This window comes from Cebus imitator, unplaced genomic scaffold (assembly GCF_001604975.1).
Source record: "Cebus imitator isolate Cc_AM_T3 unplaced genomic scaffold, Cebus_imitator-1.0 Scaffold61, whole genome shotgun sequence".
NCBI lineage: Eukaryota > Metazoa > Chordata > Mammalia > Primates > Cebidae > Cebus > Cebus imitator.
Window position 1 is genome coordinate 10,554,324 of NW_016107376.1, and position 7,579 is coordinate 10,561,902.

General features: G+C 33.3%; 1 long non-coding RNA gene across 1 annotated transcript in view; it reads left to right on the forward strand.

The window, feature by feature from the left end:
* The first annotated feature begins 6,285 nt into the window (after positions 1 to 6,285).
* The window catches only part of LOC108305306, a 9,283-nt gene continuing 7,989 nt past the window's right edge, over positions 6,286 to 7,579 (forward strand). The window contains exon 1 of the long non-coding RNA XR_001825651.2: positions 6,286 to 7,080. This is a non-coding gene — a long non-coding RNA (uncharacterized LOC108305306). The remainder of the gene's footprint in view (positions 7,081 to 7,579) is intronic.

Below are 7,579 nucleotides of genomic sequence, written 5' to 3' on the forward strand. Positions count from 1 at the left end.
AGAAGTTACATGCTAGCTCCTCCTTGTGGTTACATTGACAATAGAGAGAGACATTCAGGCATTAGGGAAATTTACTTCTTAGGAAAATTAGATTTGTTTAATCTTTGTACAGTACTTTTTAAAAACAAATGAAAAGCTTATGAATTAAATAGTTAATTTATAGATGTGACCACTGGATTGTTAAAATAAAGTGGCTAAATCTGGAAATAAAGATCATGATTTCATGCATGGTGCAGCAATCCCCTTATTTCTTATAGTTAAGCATGTTAGGGCATTTCTAAAACTGGAGATCAGCCCTTGGAGGGAACCCGGGAAATTTGATTCAGTAGGTGGCACTCTTTCCTCAGAGTCAGTTTAGTAACAATGACCTAAAATGATGTTTCAAAAAGCTGTGTCACAGGAGGTCCTGCCTTTCAGGTGAGGCAAAAGCCAAAAGCTTATAATAACTTATGGATATAACAAGCCATATGTTTCTTTCCATAAGTCTGAGGTATTTAAACAGCCTGTTGTATAGCTCTCGCACAGAGATCAATGAGAAAAATATAAAAGTACGCTGAGCTCTTCAGAAAGCAAATAAGTACTCTACAAATCCCTGCATTTTAATTATCATCATAATCATTAACCCTCCCAAGTTTCAGCGACTAGGTCTTGCTTGGATAATTACGTTCTGCTTATGTAAATTCCTCTTTTCAGTGAGCTAAGCATATTATTTTCTCTTATCTTTTAAAACTCGAAGCATTTCAATTGAAAACCAAGTGCTGTTAAACAGCAATTGTCTGTCACCCTCAAAATAGCACAAATCTTGTTTTAGGTAAAGCACCTTTGTTTAGTTTTTTTTCCCCAAAAATATTCATAAACAAGTACACACCCAGTGAAATAATTTCTGTTCTTACTTGAGTGATATTTTTGAAATTATGTTACATATTAAATAGAAGGAACCACTGGAATGAAACATCTTTAACATTAACAAGGCTGAATTGATTTTGGGACCTACAGAAATCTAATCTATCTCTATACTCAGATATTTAAAGAGTATCTATAGCTTTCTGAGTCACTGTCACTTGTTTCCAGAGGTAAGAGTAAAGATAAGAAGAATGTGTAGGGAAGAGGCCATGGTCACATACAAATTGCCAATACTGAAACAGAAATAGAATGATTTATAATATTTTAATTAAATGTTGAAAGACCTAAGTAGAACTTTGGTAGTAAATAAGTGAGACATCTTAATTCCTTATTAGAATGCTTATTGTAATATACATTTGATATGTGACAACCATAAGTGTAGTATTAGAAAAAAGGAATTTAGATTCTGGAGTGCTTATTTAAATATTGGCCAAGTTTTCTCAGAAAAATATAGATTAAATTCAGAAACATATTGGTTATAATAATTATATGAGTCAGGGTGATCCATTTTCCCCTCTTTGAATAATATGCTCGGGGAATAAGACCCAAAGAAAGGCACAAAAATAGATGAATTTAAAATTTATTGTACTGCTCAGCCATTTACACAAATATAAATTAACAATATTTTGAAAGTATATCAATAAGGAATACTGCTACTTAAACTCCTTTGTTACAAAGATCCATTCAAGAATATGCTGAATGCCACAAAACCTCTTTCCAATAATTTTGTTGGTGATCTATAAATTCATTTCATAAATGCTTGTAGGAATTGTATAAAGTTGACTAGCATACTCACTGTTTGCAAACATTGAAGAAGCTCTGTTTGGAAAAATTATCAGAAATTAGCTTTGGTCTGCTAATATTAAAATTTTAAGAAAGGTGAAATGAGTTTGTGTAATGCATTACACAATATGCTCATATTTTAATAATTGAAAAATCTATTTATACAAATAGCTTCCTGTACTTATGACCAGAAACTTCATTTACAATGGGAAGCTTATAACTATTGTGGTTCAAGTGCATCTCACAACCAGGAAAGAATGAAAAGATGGTCCAGGGTGCAACCTTTTTACTTTACTATTCAGGCTTAGCAGCAGCAAATCCATTGAGATGTAGAGATCTTTCTCACGCTGACTGGTGAAAGATGGATGGTATAATTCCGTTTAGTTAGAGGTAAAGGGCACTACTGATGTGAACAGGCAAGAGCAGTCAGAGAAGGGCATAAAAATGGTGAAGATTTAAAAGTTTATTTTATGGCTCAGCCATTTCAACAAATATAAATTAACAATATTCTAAAAGTGGTAACTAGCTTCTTAAGTCATGCACCCTTCCAAGAATCTGCTGAATGCATTTGAATTCTAAATACATTTCCAATATGTTTGTATATAAAAGCATTACATTTAAAATATGACATGCTTTTAAAAAGGTATTCATGAAGAAGCAAGCTACGAAATTGCTTATGATCCCTGGACTCCAGATTAGAAGAAACTTAACACCTCAGAACTACCTAAGATTAAACACAGTTTAAAGATTTGTCCTAGTTTTAAATTGAATTAGTGACATGTGCAGTTGTCATGTATTCCTCCTTTGCCTCAAATCTTGCTAAACTGTTGTTAAAAATATGAGGAAAAAAATACAAAGAAAATTGTGCATGATTCTAGAAAGAGCAACAGTGACATATCTGATTAACTAAGAGTGCTTTATAGATACAGGTGAGATGGAACTAGATTGAAGGACATTTCACAAGTCTTAGCTCCCCAGAGTCACTTCCGTGGGAGTAAGAGGAAGAGATCCTGAAATAATGTAAATATGTCCATGAAGAGTAGATGCACAAAGAGTAGGTTGTGGAATGTAGTGGTTGCAAATTTTATTTTATCAGTAGCTATAAAAATTGAATCAGAAGTTTCAGCCCTCACTTTTGTCTGGATTTGATAAAAATCTGCAGGCTCTCAGGGAACCTATCCTAACCCTCAAGGATTTCCCTCTGTGAAGATAAGCAAGGTTAAGTGTATCATCATGAAAAATAGTACTATAAGCTAGAGTTTCAGGACCGCATTGAGGAATCAAAGTATACCTTCTCTTACAAAGTGGGATTAATGCAGAAACAGAAGAAAGTCTTTGTAAAAATTCTACATCATGGTGTAATAACCTAGCTTGTGCCGGCTTAACTGACTCCGTCTTAGTTGTAAACTCCATTTTTGCCTTTCCCTCCCTGCCATGTCTCCCTCGGGTGCATAACTGGGCCACACTGACGTTGTTCTTATGTCACGCTGACCCTGTGCTTATCCTACCATATAACCGTTGTAACTACATCCTGCTTGGCAAGCACACCTGCTCCTTGGAACTCCCTTGGTGATTGTTTGGAAAATACCCTGGCCTGCAACCACATCCCGCTAACCTGCTCATTCTGCCTCTATAAAATTCCGCTTCAGCTAGGCTCCCCCTCCCCTACCTAAATCAAGGTATAAAAAGGAATCAAGCCCCTTCCTTGGGGCCGAGAGAGTTTTGAGCCTTAGCCATCTCTCAGTCGCTGGCAAATAAGGACTCTTAATTTGGAACTCAGAGTGTGGCACTTTCCTTCTAATTCGCTCGATATAACAATGGTCTCGAAAGATTTTTGGAAAAAGTGAATCTATGAAACTTGAATAGGTGACCATGAAGAAAAAGTGATGAAATTCAAAATAGCATGACTGTGAAATGCAAAACTACAGTAAGTGCAGTCAGTAGAAGAAAGAATATTGCAGAAAACTTAGAGAAATGCATGGGAGAGTTCAGATATTTTTCTACAACTTAGAACAATGGGATGGATGAAGAGATAACTAAAATCAGAGGAAAATAAATATAATGACAAGTATAGGCTATCCATTACCAGAATATAGTAACAAATAACAGAAAGTTTAAAAGAAGAAAACAAAATAAAATGGGAAAAGTGGGGAAAATCTGTAACCATAAACATGAGGAAAAAAGATTGAAAAGGCCTAGGTTCATAAATTAGACCAGCTCATCGGCTACCAGCAAAATGTAAAAACCAACATAGACATATTCCCCCGACAACTGAAATTCAAGGATAATGAAAAAAATTTCCGTTAAGGGGCAACCACAATTTATGCTTTCCAGAACTGCTTTGGGAGACCACCCAATTTTGCATATAAATTGCATTTTATGCAACAAAATACTTTTCTTTTAATTTTCCTTAAATTTTCATTTATTTTAATTCTCATTAAGTCACTTTCATGTCCTTTTCTTCTTCTATAAGACAGATTTGTCTTCTGAATTTCTCATCCTAACAAATACTAAGTATGTAATACCTGTATAGAAATTTGAGCTCCCACAAATCAATAAGAAAAGTGGAATTTTCTTTTCCTCAAGGAAAAGAAAAAAAATCTTCAGCAAGTGATATCAAAGAACAATCTCAAAAAAAAAAGAATATAATTTATTTATTGACTTGACAAATGAGACGTAAATTTTAGGGCATGGAATTTTAATAGTGAATGAGGCAGACAAGGAAGGTGCTTCATCCAAGGTCCAAATTTGTATAAATTCGGTGTGTCACTGTGGGAGGGAGGTCCACATTTCCTTGCAGGTTCTTAGATAAGAGACTCGCTCAGCAGTCTGCATTCTTTACCATGTTGCCCTTCCATATTCAAACCAGCAAAGCCTGATCCTTCTCAAGCTTTAAATCTGTCTGACTTCTCCTCCTGTGTTATTTCTTTGGCCTCCAGCAGAAGAAAATTCTCTGCTTTTAAGGGCTTATGTTATTAGGTTGGGTCCAGTCAGATAACTCAGGACAATTTCCCTGAATCAGCCTGCAACCTTAGTTAAAACTGCAAAGTACTTTTTTCCCATATAATGTAGCATTCTGACTAACCACAAAATAATTGAATAAATAAATTATGCAACTTGTATGACAGCATTCTACCAAAATGTTAATATAAAAATTAATAAAATGGAAACAGTTAAAATTTATACTAAAACAAAATAGGAACAGAGTACAGTATATAATATTAAAACATTCTTAAAACATGTGTGTACACATTTGTATGTTGAAATATAAGTGGTGAGGAAAACATGAAGCATTTATAAAGACGTACTGTAAGTATTAATGTCCGAGTGGTAGAATGGTGGGTGACTTCTTAACATCTTGTATTTTATAAATTTTTTTTATGAACGCATATTAATTTACATTAAAGAAAATATAAAAATAGGTAGTACAATTTTCCCTCACCAATACATTTAGTATCTTATACTTCACTGCCTCTCATATAAGCAATATCAATTTCCATGTTTGCTTTTGTTCTTGTCACCAGGCAAATCTTTTCTTTCACAGAAATCTGTTTTCCAAAACCCGAGAGTTCCACAGCAAACAACTGATTATACTACTTTCTCTTGATTTCCATTATAACAGTTGTAGTAAATGATTTATCCCCTATGTAGAATAACAGCAATCTAGGTATAGGTGCATGACTAACAATCTTTTTATTTTAATGCGTTGCCGAGACACCAGCTAATGAAAGGAGAAATAAGTTTATAGGTAAATGAAATAAGAACCTATTGATATGCTATGCTGTAACTTAACATTACAAAGGAAAAAAATACTTATTACTACTTTCTGCTTTTATTTCTGTTACTTAACTCCATAGATTAGGAATACTAAATTGTTATATTTTAATATTACTGTGTATATAAGGTCCAATATCTGATGAGTTTTTTTAGTGGATCAATTACATTAGTGCTACACTGATAAACTATTGTTTATGAAAGTATGAATTAATTTACTGTAACACAGTTCTCTGTGTTTCTTTTCAATCAAATATATTTATCTTTTATCTTGATGTGCTTAAGATATCTATGACACTATGACACAAGGCCAGGAGCAGTGACTCATGCCTGTAATCTCAATGCTTTGGGAGGATCACCTAAGCTCAAGAGATCCAGATCAGCCTGGGCAACACAGCAAGACCTCATCTCTGTTAAAAATAATAATAATAATAAATTTTTTAAAAGATGTCTACGACTCATTGATTTATGTGGACTTAGTAAACATTTTCTTTTTTCTTTTCTTTCTTTCTTTCTTTTTTTTTTTTTTTTTTTTTTTTTTTTTTTTTTTTTTTTTTTTTTTTTTTTTTTTTTTTGAGATGACGTTTGGCCCTCGTTGCCCAGGCTGGAGTGCAATGGCGCGATCTTGGCTCACCACAACCTCTGCCTCCTGGGTTCAAGTGATTCTCCTGCCTCAGCCTCCCGAGTAGCTGGGACTACAGGTGCACACCACCATGGCTGGCTAATTTTTTTGTATTTTTAGTAGAGACGAGGTTTCACCGTATTAGCCAGGATCATCTAGATCTCCTGATCTTGTGATCTGGCTGCCTTGGCCTCCCAAATTTCTGGGATTACAGCCTGAGCCACACGGCCAACGTTTTCAATAGAAACATTAGTAAGTTCATTTAACAATACATTCATAATAATAATACATAATAAAACACACAGAATTATTGGCAGTCTTAATTGTGCCTAAATGTTTCTAATAACTGTTGAGGTGGGGAGGGGGTGGACAGTTCATTAATAAGGTTGGAAATGTTATTGGAGTACCTTGGTTTTCATTTAGTCTAGTTAGTAGGCAAGTCAGCTAACTTCACAGAGGCTAAATTTTCTCATCTCAAAAATTTTAATAAAATATCTGATATTCCTTCTACCCACATTCGTGGGAACCAGATTATATTTGAAAAAATTTTCACTAACTCTAAAAAACAGTCGTCACTATAATTATTGCATTGGTAGTCATTTGTAGCTAAATTATGACAGAAAGGAACATAATGAGCATTTGAGAATTAGAAATTTGTGTTCATAAGTGATATAATTTTCATATCTATTTAAAATTACAACTCTCTTAACAATCCTATATGCTGTTTATTCTTAAATGTTCCAAATATTTTGAAATATGCTTTCTACGTTGATATTTTATTTGATTAATCAGTTACACATTTTTACATATTTGAGATTAACCTGCTTATGATTTATATGTTTATCTGTAAATAGCTAATGCAGCCATATTTTTACTCTTGTTTACTTTTTCCTTTGTTTGCTCCCGAATGTGTGGCAGCAGAAACACAACTGTAAAGAGCACAGATAAGCTTTCAAAATGTTACATGGCATTTTACCCAAACATCTGTCAAGTGAAAGGTTAGAATTTTCACTTCTAAAAGAAAAACATATACCAATTAGCATCAATATTCTGCTGCCTATCGCATGATTTTGGTGGGGGAGAATTGACATGCTTGTTTATTATACAGATGACATTTCTACATGTGACTTTTTCTGCTGAATGTCTACAAGTTGATTCAAAAGATAACTTCACATTATTTTGATGTTTATTTGATATATATACAGTTTCATCCTGTAATCTGTTTGATTATATACTAGACATATTATCAAAAATTATTTGTTTAATTGATTAATAATAATCTTACACATTCCAAAACACCAGTGGATACTGCTTTTCTGAATTTGTTTAGAGAATTTGTTATCAGAAGTCCTATATTGAATAAAATACTTAAGAGTATAATATTTTTAGATGTCAATAAGATTGTTATAAATAATATCAGAAAATTGGGGATTAGTAAAATTTAAACTTTTCTTTAGAATTTAGGAGAGGTTTTAATTATTTAGATTATTCTTTTTT